Source organism: Procambarus clarkii, chromosome 28 (assembly GCF_040958095.1).
Source record: "Procambarus clarkii isolate CNS0578487 chromosome 28, FALCON_Pclarkii_2.0, whole genome shotgun sequence".
Classification (NCBI taxonomy): Eukaryota; Metazoa; Arthropoda; class Malacostraca; order Decapoda; family Cambaridae; genus Procambarus; species Procambarus clarkii.
In genome coordinates this window covers 31,470,790-31,489,699 of record NC_091177.1, presented here as the reverse complement: position 1 = coordinate 31,489,699, position 18,910 = coordinate 31,470,790, and positions in this window count along the sequence as shown.

Genomic DNA, 18,910 nt, shown 5'->3' with positions numbered 1-18,910 from the left:
TTGGAGTTCAAGTGACTTGTTGAAGAGCAATGCAATAGCAGGGGCTAAAGATCTGGAGGCTTTTTTGTAAATTAAAGTTGGTATCTCCTCAAGGGCACTAGATTTGGCTTTAAGGGAAAGGATTATCTCATTGACATCAGTGGAATTAGTAGGCTTTAGGTACAGAGACTGTGGATAGTTACCTGTAAGATAGTCCTTAACATCAGTACTGGAAGATGGAATATCATTTGCAAGGGATGACCCAATGGAAGAGAAGAACCTATTGAACTCAATAGCAGAATCAGAGGCTGAAAGCTGACCAACGTTATTGGACAGGGGTGTTGGTTTGTTATTTAAAATCTTCTTTGATCCCAATATTTGTGATATTGTGCTCCAAGTTTTTTTAATGTTGCTCTTTATTTGGGTAAATTTATCTTCATAGTATTTAGTGTTGGCGCGTCTAATTATTTTAGATAGCAATAACGAGTAATTATTTGAGAATTCTTTGGAGACTGTTCCTAACCCATACTTCTTCTCAAGGTCATGTTTTTTATTAATGGATTTAAGTATTCCCTTTGTAAGCCAAGGATTGTTAAGCCTTTTGTTTGTGACTTGTTTTGTAAGCATAGGACAGTGGGTGTTATAAAGGCTAAGAGTTGTTTGAAGAAAAGATTGCACTGCTAGGTTGATGTCCCCTATGTTACCTAACTCGGACTCCCAGTTGACATTATCAGCAGCAGTTATAAAATTGTTTATAGCAGTTTCATTGTGCAACCTAAAGCTTAACTCCCTTGACTCAAGAGGTGGTTTGTTAATGTTAGTTAAGAGAAATGTGGGGTAATGGTCTGTAGTGCTATCGGTGATTATACCTGAAGAAAGCGGAGAGGTGATGTTGGTCCAGATGTGATCTAGAGTCGTAGCAGTACTATCAGTGATTCTAGTAGGTCTAGTGGTTAAGGGTATGAGGAAGCAAGAATTCATACAGTTGAGGAAGCTAACAGCAGTAGGGTGTTCTGGCTCGCAGAGGTCAATATTAAAGTCCCCTACGATAATTAGATGGTTTTTGTTCAGTCTGTTATCTAGTATTAGATGCAGAAGCCTAATGTCCTGTAGCTTGGAAAACATCATTATGTGCTTATAATATGGAATGTTACGTATTGCTGTATAATACATAATATGCGTGTTATGATGTAGAATGTATACATTTATACACTTAATGTTGACGAGTATGTATACTGTGAAATATCAATTTCATCACTGTTCAATGCATTAGATCTTGTCATGTTAGTAATTTATATTCTGGTACTGTGAGATGTATATCGCAGAGGCCAGGTTTCGGTACTTATATTGGTATAGGATGCTTTACTTGTATTCATGTATACTTATGTATTACGGCTGACCGTTAACATCATAAAATCCTCCCTTAACTCCCCCCTTCCCTCCTTACCCACTTGAGCACCGTCTCCAGCCAGTGTTACCATGTCTTACTAATAAGAATTATCCCAGCGGGTGACCCCACACACTGACCAGAGGACCGTCGTCAACCCCAGCGGGTGACTCCATACACCGACATGAAGACCGTCGTGACCCCAGCGGGTGACTCCATACACCGACATGAAGACCGTCGTGACCCCAGCGGGTGACCCCACACACTGACCATTACTCTTCCTTAATCATAAAATCCTCAACCCAGTAATTTAGTCACCTCCTCAGGTGATCCGCTGTGAGATTTTTTTTTTTACTTTATCAAAAGAATTAATTCCTAATGATGTTGCGTTAATGTAACTACCTAGCATGGGAGGCAGACCACAACCAGAAAGAACTGCCACTTGCAGATATTTAACTTAAAGCCTAAGATCATAGGAAAGGGGGAGCAAACCGCTAGGCTTTACCACACGGATGAAACCTGTCCACTTAGGTCGTTGGTTCCTCCTAGTAAAAACTAATAAAGGATAGCCGATGGGAACTCACTTCAAATTTCTTTGAAGTGTAGTGCTGTGAACTGGACTCTAACTTTTAGGTACAGACTTAATTTACACATAAGCAGGCATTGTGTTGATTTGCCATCTGATTATATTGTAATACATTTATGAATAATCTTAAAGTTATATTATATATACGTATTTTTATGTGCATGTTTTTATATCCTAGTATTGTATTTTCTTTCTGTTTTGTACTGACTCACGAGGCACTCTGGTAGAGCATACTTAGAGACAGTGACTAACCCTAGACTATGCTTATCACTGTCCGCTAACTCTACGAGCTGTGTGAACGAGCAGTAACAAAATAAACCCTCAATAATAATGTGCCACAATATTTATCCATAACAATCCGCCAAAATAATCCTACATAATAATCCACTACAATAACCTTCCATAATAATCCACGAGAATAATCCAACAGAATAAGCCACCATGCTAACCCTCTATAATAATAGAAAAACAAAAACCCTCTAAAATAATCCACCACAATGCTCAATCATTATGGACGAACAGGAGGAGAACACGGAAGAGAATCAGTAATAGCGAGAATACGCCTTGGACACAAATATCCATGGAGATTCGGAATGGAAACTACAGTTGATCAGCGGATTTGCAAAATCTGTGATGAGAGTGACAGACACCGCTTTGACCACTATCTACGTGAATGTGAACACCTGGGGACATTATAAATATATGTAGAATAATAAACCCCACATTGTTTGAGTTAGGAAAACACTATTTGTCAAATATTGATAATGTTCATAAAACATTCCCCCATTTTGCACCCACAAGATAACGAAAGACTTTAAGGGTTGACAGATGTTAATCTTCTTGTTTGAAAAGCTGTTCACTTGAGACAGTTCCCATCCCAGCTGTGTCTGGGTACAATTGACAGGATAAACAACCCAGCAGGTTTTCTTCCTATTGGGGAGTGTTGTACATGCTGCTATGATGGTATGTCCACTCACAGGATAAGTGGCGCTGCCCAATAAACTCGCATCTCGGGGCAAAATTTAAAAAATTTAATACTCCACTTCTATTATCATCCATAACAATCCACCTCAATATCCCTCAATAATTATCCATTACAATGACCCCTCAAAAAATACCCAAATAAAACTCTAATAATCCACCACAGTAACCTTCCATAATATTCTACGAGAATAATCCACAACGATAACCTTTTATAATACTCTAGAAGAAAATCCTTCAAAATAATTCACCACAATAATCCACGGCAAAAATTCACCACAATAATGTACCACAATAATCCACCACAATAATCCTCAATAATAATCCACAACAATAACCCTCCACAATAAACCACCACAATAAGCCTCCATAATAATCCACCACAATAACCTCCATAATAATCCACCTAAATAACACTGCATAATAATTCATAACAATAACATTCCATATTAATCCACGTCAATAACCTTGTATAATAATCCAATACAATAACCCTCCAAAATTATCCACCGCAATAGCCCTCTATAATAGTCCACCACAATAACCTGTCGGGAAAACAACGACCTCCTTTAATAATTCAAGTTACAATATTCAGATAATTGCGCTGAAGTTTTGGTACTAACATATTAACCAATACTTACACAAATTAATTTAATATCTCGTTCAAAGAAAACGAGATTCCAGTGGAATTTTTCCTTAAACATGGGATATATTATTGCCAGCTCATTAAAATATAATCATCAAACATATAAATTATCACTAAAACCTCCAGTCCAGTCTAAAAATTAATAAAAACTGTTCCCTGTGACTGGATCAAATAAATTTAGAATTAAAACCAACGCCTCTCGACGTTTGGCCATAAATACACAAAAAAAGAACCGGTTCTGGTGGCGTCACCAGCCGGGAAGGAGGAGGGAGGCGGTCTTTGTGTAACCAGTGAATCTCTCGTGAGGACGCACCAGAAGGAGCTACGATTAACTCGTGACCCCGAGCCTTCTAGACGTTCTTCAGCTGCCGCACCCTTTTAATAACGAGTACCTCGTATCCGGTTGGTAGGAATAAGTACCATTTTATTACAGGGCCCTATATTATTATATAATATAGGGCCTTTATACTAGGGCCTTGACTTTATATTATAAAGTCAAGGTACACAATGTCGCAAACCTTACCTCTATCAACTGCCTCAACTGTGCTGGAATAAAAATATAGCAAATTTGTTAAACTTGAACAAACAAATCTCCAGTGCCCCAAACAAATTTTTGATAGAGTGCCACATCAATTCCCATATAAATTCATGATGAATCCAACAGGTGATGAGGCAAGCAAACCAATAAAACACGATGAGCCTCTCACAATCACTCAATTAACCATAATACTCAATGTGCCTCATCTGTGAAAGGAAGTATTTTTGTAGTTGTTATATTGTATAATTCTGGCAGATCTTCTGTGGTCAACAGGGAACCAAGTGACATCAACCGGTTGCTTCACGTGGGAACAGACGCCATTGCCACGAGGCCTATACCTGGCAAACTGCTCAAGTGTCCCTCTAATATCCAGACTGAAGTCTTCTAATTAGATAAGACTGTCAGTTATTAAACTAACCCCAGTAAATTAATAAACTAACATTTAGTAGAATTTTCTTGCCAGTCGACAAATTCTCCACTGATAAGCAACTATTAATTAATTAACCGCCCCCCCCCTCAAGTTGTGTTGGGATTTGATATGTGGGAGAATATAAATCCATACTGTCCGCTAAATAAAACATACAGTCCACTAAGCTATTAGAAGAAATAATAAATAAATTAATTACACACCTTAAATATAAATTATTTATATAAATTAATTATTAATTATTAAAATAAATTAAATAAAATCCCACGAGTCAAAATTCCCCACATAACCCTCCATAATAATACATCACATTAACCGTCCATATAAATTCACCACAATTACCCTCCATAATAATCCACCTCAGTAACACTCCATAATAATCCACCTCAATAACACTCCATAATAATCCATCACAATAACACTCCATAATAATCCACCTCAATAACACTCCATAATAATCCACCTCAATAACACTCCATAATAATCCACCTCAATAACACTCCATAATAATCCACCACAATAACACTCCATAATAATCCATCACAATAACCCTCCATAATAATCCATCTCAATAACACTCCATAATAATCCACCTCAATAGCACTCCATAATAATACACCTCAATAACACTCCATAATAATCCATCACAATAACACTCCATAATAATCCACCTCAATAACACTCCATAATAATCCACCTCAATAACACTCCATAATAATCCACCAAAATAACACTCCATATTATAACACGACAATAACCTTATATATTATTCCACAACAATAACCCTCTAAAATAATCCACCACAATAACCCTGCATATAATAAACCTCCACAATAACACTCATTAATGATCCACCACAATAACACTCCATAATGATACACCACAATAACCCTGCATATTAATCCACACAAAATAACCCACCATATTAATCCGCCACATTAACACTCCAACTTAATCCACGATAATAACCTTATATATTAAATCACCACAATTACCCTCCAAAATTTTTAACTACAATAACCTGCCTGAATAATCCACCTGAAGAACCCTCCATAATAATCCACAAAAATAACCCACCATAATAATCCACCACAATAATACTCCATAATAATCCACCACAATAACCCTTCAGAACAATCCATCACAATAACCCTCCCCACTAATCCACGACAATAACCCTCCACAATAATCCACCACAATAACCCTTCAGAACAATCCATCACATTAACCCTCCCTACTAATCCACGACAATAACCCTCCATAATAATCCACCACAATAGCCCTCAATTACCCTCAAATTTGATCTTCGTAATGAATGAAAAGTAGACTTTCCAATAATTTGTAAAGGAAAATGTCCTTAGAGACTTGATTATATGTAAGGTTACGTGTATGGTAAAGTACCTCTGTACTTCAATGTCATGTACTTAACCTTTTCTAAGTTAACTTATCAAAACTTAAATTTTACAAAGTTATGATGTAATGTTTATCTTGAGTTGGTGAATTACTGGATCATTGGGCCCTGTACTGTACTCACCTAGTTGTACTCACCTAGTTGTGCTTCCACTGTCCCCGTGGCACAGTGGAAAAGCACTCACCCTGCGTTTCGCGAGCGTTCTCGTCTGGGTTCGTATCCTGACCGGTGAGGATTGACTGAGTGCCAATCCTTAACTCTTGCCTCTGTTCACCCAGCAGTAAATCGGTACCTTGTTAATAAACGATTTGGCGAGTCGGATTCAGGGGAAAAAATTAGGATTAAAGACCTGCCCGAAACGCTATGCTTGCTAGTGGCTTTACAAGAATGTAACAATTCTTGTACATATACATATAAAACAAATTGAAAATTGTGAGAGATCTATGAAGTACTACAATATGTGAGGTCAAGGAAGTACTCCAGTACTAAACATGTGAGGTCAAGGAAGTACTCCAGTACTAAACATGTGAGGTCTAGGAAGTACTCCAGTACTAAACATGTGAGGTCAAGGAAGTACTCCAGTACTAAATGTGTGAGGTCAAGGAAGTACTCCAGTACTAAACGTGCGAGGTCAAGGAAGTACTCCTTGAAAACTGTTGACTTAAGGTAAATGAAAGAACGTCAGTTCTGTGGGGTCGACCTGAGGACTTTCGTGACCCCAGCGGGTGACCCCACACACTGACCTGAGGACCATCGTGACCCCAGAGGGTGACCCCACTCACTGACCTGAGGACTGTCGTGACCCCAGAGGGTGATCCCACACACTAAACTGAGCACCGTCGTGACCCCAGCGGGAGACCCCACACACTGACCTGAGCACCGTCATGACCCCAGAGGGTGACCCCACACACTAACCTGAGGACAGTCGTGACCCCAGCGGGTGACCCCCCACACACTGACCTGAGGACTGTCGTGACCCCAGCGGGTGACCCCCACACACTGACCTGAGGACTGTCGTGACCCCAGCGGGAGACCCCACACACTGACCTGAGCACCGTCGTGACCCCAGCGGGTGACCCCACACACTGACCTGAGGACTGTCGTGACCCCAGCGGGTGACCCCACACACTGACCTGAGGACCGACGTAACAACAGCGGGTGACCCCACACACTGACCTGAGGACCATCGTGACCCCAGCGGGTGACCCCACACACTGACCTGAGGACTGTCGTGACCCCAGCGGGTGACCCCACACACTGACCTGAGGACTGTCGTGACCCCAGCGGGTGACCCCACACACTGACCTGAGGACTGTCGTGACCCCAGGGGGTGACCTTCCTCTGATAAAACCCATCCTCTTGTTTAGATATTACTTTTTGTAATTATGTGGACCATCGAACATACATAAACGTTATGTACAATTATAAAGTAGAATTTGGTACTGTTGACTATGGAAAGCATTAATGCTGACCACATCACACACGGGAAATTGAAGAGACGACGACGTTTCAATCGTCCTTGGCATCAAGGGCCTCTTCTAACCGCTCCTCTAACCCTGTAGAAAAAACAAAAATTTGTTCCACTGGTAGGTAAGGGAAGGAAGGTCTAGTTCTGCTGCATACGTAGTTCCTTCCCTTTGCAGGCTGGGTCTCCTGTCATAGACCTGCTCAGACCAGCTGGTCTCTGAAATATTTATTCCAGGCTATCATAAGAGGATCTCTAGGGAAGTTCAGCCTGGATGGATGTTCCTTGTATGTCTCCTTCGTCCAGAACCATACTAAGGTAATTTTCTGCTTCAGATGTGTTGCTAAGCCTGGGGAAAAAATCGAGGGGGGATCCATCTCTTATCGTCTTGTTTTGGAGTCGGAGGTTCGGGGAGTTGAGCTCGGGTTTGTGTTGTCAGCTTAGTCTGGCTTTGCGTATATCCGGATAACATCTGAACTTGTTCCAGAGATCCTGTAGCTGCGGCTGCAATGTTTCATCCGTGCTGTTTATTCTCTTTAGGCGGAGGCCAGGAGAGTATGGCAGGGAAGTCTTCAGAGTAGCTTCAATCAAACTTCATATCGGTTTATCTGCTAAGTGTTTAAACCCAAACAAACGCCTCCAACAACTGGCTCCAACGAGTTTGCAACAACTCCAGCCCTCGACAGATGCACCCCCATCCCGAGCATGCATTTCATTTCTTCCAAAGAAGTATTCCCAGTTATCTATGAAAGATATGGCATTTGATTTGCAATATATTTCCAGCCGGCAATTGACACCAGTTAGCCTCGACAACAATTCATTTCCAACTCCCTTCCTTGGAATTATGCCACATATGATCGGGATTCCTCCCTTGCTCCTAACAATTTATTTTAGTTAAATGGGGGCCTAACCAGAAAAAGATATAGCTGAAGAACAACACCAGGTGTCTTGTTACTAAAGCTTCGATTATTAAATCCCAGTGTCCTATTTGCCTTATTACGAACATTCATGCATTGATCCTTTGGTTTTAAATTCTTACTAATCATAACTCCCAGATACCTTTCGCAATCCGACTTCACAATCTCAACACCATCCGGCTCGTATCTTGTAACTCTATTATAATTACATAGCTTCAGAACTTTACATATATCAGCATTAAATTGCATCTGCCAATCCTTTGACCATTTCAAAACACTATTTAGATCAACTTGAAGTGATAGTGAGTCTTCTGCTGTGTTAATTTCCCTACCGGTTTTTGTATCATCGGCAAATTTGCAAATGTTCCTACTCAAACCTGAATCTAAATCATTTATATATATTATAAACAACAGAGGTTCCAAGACAGAGCCTTGAGGCACTCCACTTACAACATTTTCCCACTATGACTTAACCCCATTTATACTAACTCTCTGTTTCTTTTTGTATAGCCATGCTTTAATCCATCTTAATATAGCACCCCTAATACCACGAGCCTCTATCTTTTTAATCAGTCTTTCATGTGGCACTGTATCAAAAGCTTTGTTAAAGTCAAGGTACACAACGTCGCAAACCTTACCTCTATCAACTGCCTCAACTGTGCTGGAATAAAAATATAGCAAATCTGTTAAACTTGAACAAACAAATCTCCAGTGCCCCAAACAAATTTTTGATAGAGTGCCACATCAATTCCCATATAAATTCATAAGAACGTGTCCAGCGTAGGATGACAAATTTAATCTTACAAATTTAATTTCTCAAATTAGAAACCTGTCACATAAAGAAAAATTGACAAAGCTTAAATTACATTCTCCAGAAAAACGAAGAATTAAGGGTGACATGACAGAGGTGCACAAGTGGATGGATGGGCATAACAAAGGGGATATTAACGAAACATTACACGAAACAATGGGTATAAATTACATAAGTTTAGATTGATGAAAGGCCTGGATAAATACGGGTTCGGTAACAGGGTTGTTGATTTGTGGATCCTATTACCACGTTACGTGGTGGTAGAGGTGGTGGGGTTCCTTGATTTTTTAAAATGTGAGTTTAGACACGTAAATGAGTAGCATTGAGTTGTTAAAAAAAGGTGCTTCCTCGTATAGGCCAATAGACCTTCTGCAGTTACTTTTATTCTTATGTTCTTAAATTACATACTCTAGAGAGGCAAATAATTAGGGGTGATATGACAGCTGTGTATAAGTGGATAAATGTGCATAACAAAGGGGATATTAATAGAGTATTAAAAGTATCAACACAGAGCAAGAAACAATGAGTATAAATTAAATACGTTTAGATTTAGGAAAGACCAAAGTATATACTGGATCGGTAACAGGGTTGGTGATATAAGAACATAAGAACAAAGGCAACTGCAGAAGGCCTATTGGCCCAAACGAGGCAGCTCCTATCTATATCCACCCAATCCCACTTATATACATGTCCAACCCGCCAATCACTGATATGTGGAACCAATTACTGCGCAACGTAATAGAAGTAGGATTCCTTGATTGTTTAGAGCGTAGGTTAGACATATATATGAATAAGATTGGGTGGTTGTAAATAGGAGCTGCTAATAGGCGTTCTGCAGTTACCTTAATTCTTATGTTCTTCTCACCCTCACTAATTTAATCTCACCTCACTTTCTCCTCCCAGGGTTATATAGCCTCGACTTGGAATAACTTATTTTTATTCGGGCAATCCCAGTCATAGGGAATCATCTATTAATCTAGTAGCTCAAACATATTTTTCGGAAGAGTATTTATCTTCGTTTAAGAATGACGGCCAACGAAAATACCACCTCTAATCTCCTGCCATTCCTCGCAGCTGTGTCGAAGATCGATCCCATTAAAATCTCTGTAGTTCATCTTTTGGAAACTATAGAGAAAGACGTGCACGATCTTCATATTAATGAAGAGCAAACAGATACTTCCGCCAACAAAGCAGATCTTGGAATTTTTTGGGCACTAACATTGTCCTCATGCATGGGATCGAAGTCGGTTAAGATGACGGGTCGTTGGGAAAACGTCCTGTGGATAATCATCGAGCTTGTTTCTCACTGGCGGCCTGAAAACAACAAGGATTTAGGATATTTAGTTAATGATTTATTGAAACCATGGGTTCTCAAAATGTTCACTGATCAAAAACTGTGTCCCAACCCATACCTGCGTCTGGAAATGCTTCGATTCATTTGCATGTATCCAGATACGTTCTTGCTGGACGCCTACTCCGGAATGCAAGTTGTTGAGGGATTGATCGTCAATAGCCTGTACACAGAGCTGCAACACCTGGAGCAAGATGACTTAGAGATGAACCTTGCTTATCCTTTCATTAAGGTTTTGGAGAAACTTAATGAATATGGTCATTCACGTGCACTTGCAGCTGCAGCCGTGCAACAGGTGACCTGTCTGAAGATTGGACCAGAAGCATCATTTTTCAACCACATTGTGCAGCTGTTGGGGCAACACGCAGAAGCATCGCGAGTGAATTACCTCAGCAGTTTAGATGTTGTTGAAACTATTTCGTCGTTCTCGGACATTATTTCCTTATTTGAGCAGCTGGTGGTTACACAATACACAATGACTGCTAATGAAGTTCCCGGCTTGGCTGAGGCCGCTGCAGCTTCCCTTGTTGCTATTACATCTTCTTTAGTTGCAACGACACCGACGTTACGACATAAAGCTGGTAGCAGCCTCTTTTCGCTCTTCACTCATTTGGATGACGTTTACGAACTGTTATCAATTACAGACAACTCGTCTATTTTTCAAGTTTTGTGTCTTAACCACGCTCAGCTCCTGTCTTCCTTTAACAAGCAGGTAGCAAAATGGGGATTCTGCTTCGACTACTTTCCAGAACCTCATGAGGAGTCAAGCGAGGACTGCCCGGAGAAGTTCATCGACAGCTTGACACAGGCAGTGATGAAGGCGCCGGTGTTGTTGCATTCGTCCAAGATGGTGGTGGATGAATCAACGCTGATCCACCTGCTGCTGGTATCCCCCACCGACCCATTCACGCGGTGCCCTCTGGACAACGGCTCATACAGTCGCCTACCCGAGTTACAGGCTGAAATTTTTGCATGGAGAAACGCTTCACTCGAAAATATCGTTATCTATAGTGACGTAAACATAAACAGCGATGAGATTAACAGAGAGATCGATAGCAGAAGCGCTGGGAACGTTGATAGTAGTACAGACTACTTGAACAGTATTGATGTGAAAAGTTGCGACTGTGAATTGCAGAAATTGCTTTTGCAGTTTTACTCATGATTATTAGTGTCTAATAATTGACGCACTTATATATATATATATGAATTGTTAATCACAATGTTATTGATTGAATTATGTGGAAGTTTTTTAATTAATAAAATTACAAAATATGATTTGTTGTCATTGCCACCAACAACAAAAAATGAATATGCTAGAAAAATTAATAATTTGGTTTATTGAAGAGCTCTTATATGAGAACAATGAAGGTAAATATGTATTTATCTTCACAACTGAGAGAATTGTTGTGTAGATGAGAACAATGAAGGGAAATATGTTTTTATCTACACAATTGAGAGAATATTTGTGACTATTTGTCCATCCAAAGTTATGGGCTAGCCGCATACAAATATGCATGGGACCCATCTGTAGTACGAGATGATACCTTTATCAATTATTAATACCCTTATGCCTTTTTCATAACATCAGTGTGATATATGGCATAGGATTAACAGTAGTATAAGATGACTCGACTCAAGTTCTCAGTATTTTACTATTAAATTTTTTTGTCCGTAATTATTTCCCATGGACCTAGGCTGGGGTGTGTATTTAAAACCCATCCTCTTGTTTAGATATTACTTTTTGTAATATAACATCGAACATACATAAACGTTATGTACAATTATAAAGTAGAATTTGGTACTGTTGACTATGGAAAGCATTAATGCTGACCACATCACACACGAGAAATTGGCGAGACGACGACATTTCAATCGTCCTTGGCATCAAGGGCCCCTTCTAACCGCTCCTCTAACCCTGTAGGAAAACCAAAAATTTGTTCCACTGGTAGGTAAGGGTAGGAAGGCTAGTTCTGCTGCATACCTAGTTCCTTCCCTTTGCAGGCTGGGTCTCCTGTCTTAGACCTGCTCAGACCACGTGGTCTCTGAGATATTTATTCCAGGCTATCATAAGAGGATCTCTAGGGAAGTTCAGCCTGGATGGATGTTCCTTGTATGTCTCCTTCGTCCAGAACCATATTCAGGTAATTTTCTGCTTCAGATGTGTTGCTAAGCCTGGGGGAAAAAATCGAGGGGGATCCATCTCTTATCTTCTTGTTTTGGAGTCGGAGGTTCGGGGAGTTGAGCTCGGGTTTGTGTTGTCAGCTTACTCTGGCTTTGCGTATATCCGGATAACCTCTGAACTTGTCCCAGAGATCCTGTAGCTGCGGCTGCAATGTTTCATCCGTGCTGTTTATTGTCTTTAGGCGGAGGTCAGGAGAGTATGGCAGGGAAGTCTTCAGAGTGGCTTCAATCAAACTTCATATAGGTGTGGAAATTTGTGGGTTTGTAGTACGCCTTCATGTGGAGGCGCCTTGAATCAAACTTCAAATAGGTATGGAGATTTGTGGGGTTTGTAGTTCGCCTTAGTTTAGAGTCGCCAACTCATGTTGCCAATGAACACTGTTATATCCAGGAAATTTATTGTTGAACTGTTATGCTCTAATGTAAATTTCAAGTTGCCCAGACAAAGCAAGTGTGAAGATGTTGCTCGCCAGTGGTCATAACGTCAACAATGTTGTCAATATATCAGTAATATATGAGCGGTCTTTATAGACAATTGCTAATTCAAAGGCCACATGCACAAACATCTCAGCGATCGCCACGCTGTTGGAAGTCCCAGTGGAGTAGGTTCGTTCTTCGATCTGAAGAAGGGTGTCTCAGCATATGGAGGAAAGCACCTACTGTAGCACCCCCAATACCATGAGCCTCTATCTTTTTAATCATTCTTTCATGAGACACTATTAAAAATCTTTCCCAAAGTACAGGGACACAACTTCACTTATTATGCTGGAATAAAATAATAGCAAATTTGTTAAACATGAATGGCCAATTGTAAACCCATGTTGTGAATAATTTATTAATTTATGTTTTTGAAGGTGAAGGCGGATGGTATTTGCAATTATTGGTTCAAGCAACTTTCTATCAATAGACGTGAAGCTAATTGGCCGATAGTTTGACATAAGAGATGTATCTCCTCTCTTGAAAAATTGGAACCACATTAGTAACCTTCCACAACACTGGTGTAATGTAAAAACGGTGACTGCCGGTCAGTAAGTCGTGATTTTATTTCTTGGATTTTAACGGACAGTTTTTGTCCCCTGGCACTTCGCTCAAGAGGATTAAACTGCATGCTTCCGTCACACCAAAATTTCGTTTCCCTGGTGACCCTGCACAGACATTGCTAATGGTCAATGACGTTATCTACTCACAATCTTCATTGTATTAGACCGTTTTCTGATATGGTTTATTTATTCCCATTTTCAATATTTTTGTCAAGGGAATAAAGAAGCCGCCTTCCGTCAAGGCCTAATACATAAGGACGTAATTCAAAATCTTTCCATAGTAAGCCCGTTTTCAGTAATGGCATATTCAACCTATTTTCTTATTGTTTCCCCATTTTCAAAAGAAAATATTTTCTAGTCAAGACCTCATATTGAATATAAGAAAAAATTCGCAGGTCTTTGTAGAGAACCATATAGATGCACCCCATCCCGGGCATACATGTCATTTCTTCCATAGAGGTGTTCCCAGTTACCTATGAATGATATTGCATTTGATTTGCAATATTTGTCAGCTCTTCAGTTCAATCTTGCTAGGTGTTATGGACCCGAGCCCAGCGTCCGAGCACGGAGCAGTGACGACCGCACCATCTGTGGGTCAGCTCCCAAAACCCCCTCCAAATGGACGACGCCACCTAGTGAGGACGAGATATACTGGCCACAAGGGCTAGTTTCCAGTCCTGATCAGCTCATAACACAGCCGCTGCTGACCTCTGGTGAGGTGACGCTTAGACAGCAACGCCATCTATGGAATGGATAGGCGGGCGTTTGTGTCTAAGCCTGTAAGTAAGGTGCCCTAGTGTGTCCCTATTACTGATGACGTGTCTGATTATAGAGTCGACCTGGGACTGCTGTAATGGAAGTTGGATCAGTCTACCCAAGGCAGCCGTCTTGTCTCCAAGTATTTGCTGCAGCAGCTGTGAGTCGCCCCCCGGATGAACACTGTGGTGTTAGCCTGCCTGTGAAGTGGCAGTTGAGGGATTGTCATACCCGGGACCGACTGGTGGAGACGCTTAACCACTGGGGTGTTGTGGAAAGGAGAGTGACCTGTGGGATCACATGAGGCTCCTGACTAGGGCACGACCTTAGTATCGATCGTGGAGTGGCCTAACCAGCGCTGCTGATTGAAACCTGCCAGCTACGGGCTGGATTTGTGGTTGACGGCCTCCACAACGGTGCCCCCAGTGGAACTGTGATTTGGCTGGCCTGTGGCCAGGGTAGACTCAAGAGAATCGAAGGATTCATCGTAAGGCCACAAGAGGACTAAGAGCTTAGCCTTGTTGAGCACCGTGAACGTCCAGAGTCTTCAGAGGAAGACTACGTTGTGTATAATAGTGTTTAACCCCCCCCCCCTTGTGTAATCTTTTATATTTTATTTATAGTGACGGTAATAATTATATTAAGTTTTTTTGCCTTTGTCTCCCTTCCCCTTTAATTTACTTGCGTTACTGATCACATCCCTTGAAAGCCACTACTGGCTTGGGGCCAGTAGTGGATACCCTACCTCTAACAACATTAGAGAAAGAACCCGGTTGCGACCCGAGAGCGCCGTAACATAATTGGCATCCCCAGCGGGATCCGACCCCTTGTCAAGTATGTTTGACAGGGATGGTGAAGTGGCGTAATCCCTGTAAATAATTCCCCCTGTGTGTGACTATTAGGACGTTATACGTCCTGTGCGGTGCTCGGAGTGACTAAGTGCAATATTGTGCAGTGCGGTGTTCGCTGTGATTAAGTGCAATATTGTGTAGTGCGGTGCTTGGTGTGGTTCAGTGCAATATTGTAGTGCGATGTGCTCGCTGTGATTAAGTGCAATATTGTGTAGCGCGGTGCCCGGTGTAATTACGTGCGATATTGGCAAGTGCAGTGTTTGGTGCGATAAAGTGCAATATTGACGTAGAAGAGTGCTCGGTGCGTTGAGTGCTAAAGTGAAGCGGTGTGTTAAGTGCTAGTTTTCCATTTCGGTGACAATGGCAGAAAAATCGACCATCGACGATCTGGACGATGTTCAGGCTTTTCTGAACAGGGAGGACTGTCTTGCCAGATTAAAATATCTGGGCAAACAGGAACTCGTACTGGTGAGTGCCTACCTGGAGATCAAGATACGTGCCAGTGATTCCCGTGTGGAGATCTTGTCCAAGGTTCACCGGCATTTGAAGGCCGATGAGAAACATGAAAGTGAGGCACAAGGTACAAAAGAAAGTGAGGAAGTAGCTTCCACTGAAAAGGAAGATAAAGGCAGTGACATTGACAGCGATGCAGGTGAGCTAAATATAAGTTTACTTACCGTAAAAATGCGTGCCTTGGAAATTAATCGTGAGATAGAATGGAAGAAATTAGAAATAGAACGAGAATTGAAAGATAAAGAATTAGAGATGAGGCGTTTAGAATTAGAAGAAAGGAAAGAAGAGCGAGAAAGAGAAACGAGAACGAGAAAGAGAAGAACGAGAAAGAGAAAAAGAAGAACGAGAAAGAGCAGAGAAACGAGAGAGAGAGAAGAGCGAGAGAGAGAAGAAAAAGAAAAGGAGAAACAACATGAGCTAGAAGTATTGCGGTTAGGCGGTGGTCGGAGGCAAACGACGGACACAAGTCTTTTCGATCCGGTGTGGAACATCAAAATGGTCCCGAAGTTCAACGAAAAGGAAGTTTCGAAGTTCTTCGCAGCCTTCGAGAAAGTCGCTGCCTCTTTGGAGTGGCCAAGGGAGAATTGGGCCATCATGATAAAGTCTGTCTTGACTGGGAAGGCCCAAATAGCCTACTCCACGTTGTCCCTTGATGACTGGCGATTACGACAAGGTGAAGAAGGTGGTGCTCATGGCGTACCAATTGGTACCCGAGGCATACAGGTAGAAGTTCAGGAACCTGAAAAAGACCTCAGAGCACACTTTCACCGAATTCGCCACAATCAAGGAGCGACTTTTCCAGGAATGGTGTGCCTCTCGGAAGGTGGAGACCAAAGAAGACCTCGAGCAGCTCGTACTGTTAGAGGACTTCAAGGATTGTTTGTCCGGAGACCTGAAGACGTACTTAGAGGAGCAGCAGGTGGAGACCTTAAGTGCGGCAGCCACCATGGCTGAGGAATACATCCTGACGCATAGGCCTTCTGTTAAGTACGTCCCGAGGAATTACCCACGCCGGTTTGACAAACCTCATCAGGAAGAGGAGAGACCCGTCCCACAAAGCGCTGTGAAGACGCCCCCTAGTAGCCCTCGAAGGACCAGTCCTAACAGTCCGAAACACCGGAGTCCGAGGAGGAATATGGTGTGCTGGACTTGTGGGCAGAAAGGGCACGTAGCTGCAATGTGCCGAGGCAGAAGAGGTAGCGGCCCACGTAGGGAGGTGATGTTAGTGAGCTGTGTGACACCACCAGAGGGAACCCCGTCCCTGATGACTAGTCAGGAAGAATCCAGATTGTTTTCCCCTCACACTTCAAGAGGGTATGTAACGAGTGATCATACTGGTAGATCAGTTGTAGTGCTCAGAGATAGTGGAGCAGCCCAGTCCCTGATCGTGAAAAACTCGTTACCCGAGGGAGTAAGTGTGGATGGGAGACCAAGGGTTGTCCTGGTTGGGTTTCCTAGGACGCAGTACATCGCCCCCTTAGTGCCGATACATCTCGACTCGCCTTACTTCAGCGGCACATGTGCGTTGGCAGTAGTCGATACCCTCCCTATAGCTGGGATTGACGTGGTACTAGCCAACGACTTGGTGACAGATTGGAGCAACAATCATCCCAAGGTCGCGGACGAGTCAGCCGGAACAGCAAGGTCCGAGGTAACGACAGGCAGTGGTAATATCCAGGTACAGACAGACCCGGAATTAAATATGTTTAATCCTTCCTCTCGCCTACAGATTGACGACAGAGTCTACAGTATTATAGCAGAGTCTCCTGATTCTTCTCCCGACGAGGAACATGCGGTTACGATGTCAGAAGCGACTGAGCAAGAAGAGAGGCCTCGTGTACAAGCACCCACGGATACCAAAGAGTCTGGAGTGAAGGCAGATGAGTACTTGCGGTATGGCAGGGTACAGCGTTCATTGAACCAGTCAGAGATTCCCCAGACGTCGGAGGTATGTGAAGTATGTACAAAGGTTCTAGTGCCCTCTTCGGTCCAAACTAGGCTAGTGGATATAGCCGGCTATGGACATGACAAGCTCGGGAAGCTTATCCCTCAGTTAACCAAATGTTTCCTAGCGGTATTTTTTGTTCTTGTGTGTGTTCTCAGTAAGGACCAGTGGACGACCCGACAGATGATGGCTCCCATGAACATCGTGAAGAGACCCCAGGGATTGGAGACGTGCACTGTGAGTAGTGCAGTCGAAGAAGGGACCTGGAAGGTGATGGTAGATACGGGAGGTATGAGATGTGACATTAAGAGTGACTGTTTCCGACAGGTTGACACCCCCCCGTGTGATTGCTGAGCCTGGATTCAGCGTTATGCGGAACGTTGGTCGACCTGACGGTGGCAGAGCAAATGCCATCCTCGATGTACGAGCAGCCCTGTTGGAACTAGGTGTGAGCCTAGTAGAGGCGTATGCTGTGAGTGCTGATTTAACTGTCGCTGTCACTCTAAATAATCCAACCCCTGTATTCCAGGTTCCCGTCTCCCTGAAGGACCGCCGGACCGGTACTAGAAATACCGTCTGTAACCAGCCATCAACGGTGCCACGACACAGGGAGGTGTTGAGTCGCCCGAGATCGAGTCTATACCGATCCCTACTCGAGACACGTGAGATGGTTAGGTCCCTGCTTGCCGTCTCAATGAAGGTGTGGGAAGTCACATCAGGCAAATCATTGCCGTCCATCGACAAGTTTCCTTTGTGTTTCCCAGTAGAACAGTTCTGTGGACAAGACATCCTCGCCATTCCAGTTCTTAGTGTACGTGAGTCCATTTGGAGTTGTGTCCCCGTACTAATTTGGTTTGTGTTTCTCTTTATAGAACCCCAAACCAAATTCCTTTTGGTGGGGAGGTGTTACGGACCCGAGCCCAGCGTCCGAGCACAGAGCAGTGACGACCGCGCCATCTGTGGGTCAGCTCCCGAAACCCCCTCCAAATGGACGACGCAACCTAGTTAGGACGAGATATACTGGCCACAAGGGCTAGTTTCCCGTCCTGATCAGCTCATAACACAGCCGCTGCTGACCTCTGGTGAGGTGACGCTTAGACAGCAACGCCATCTATGGAATGGATA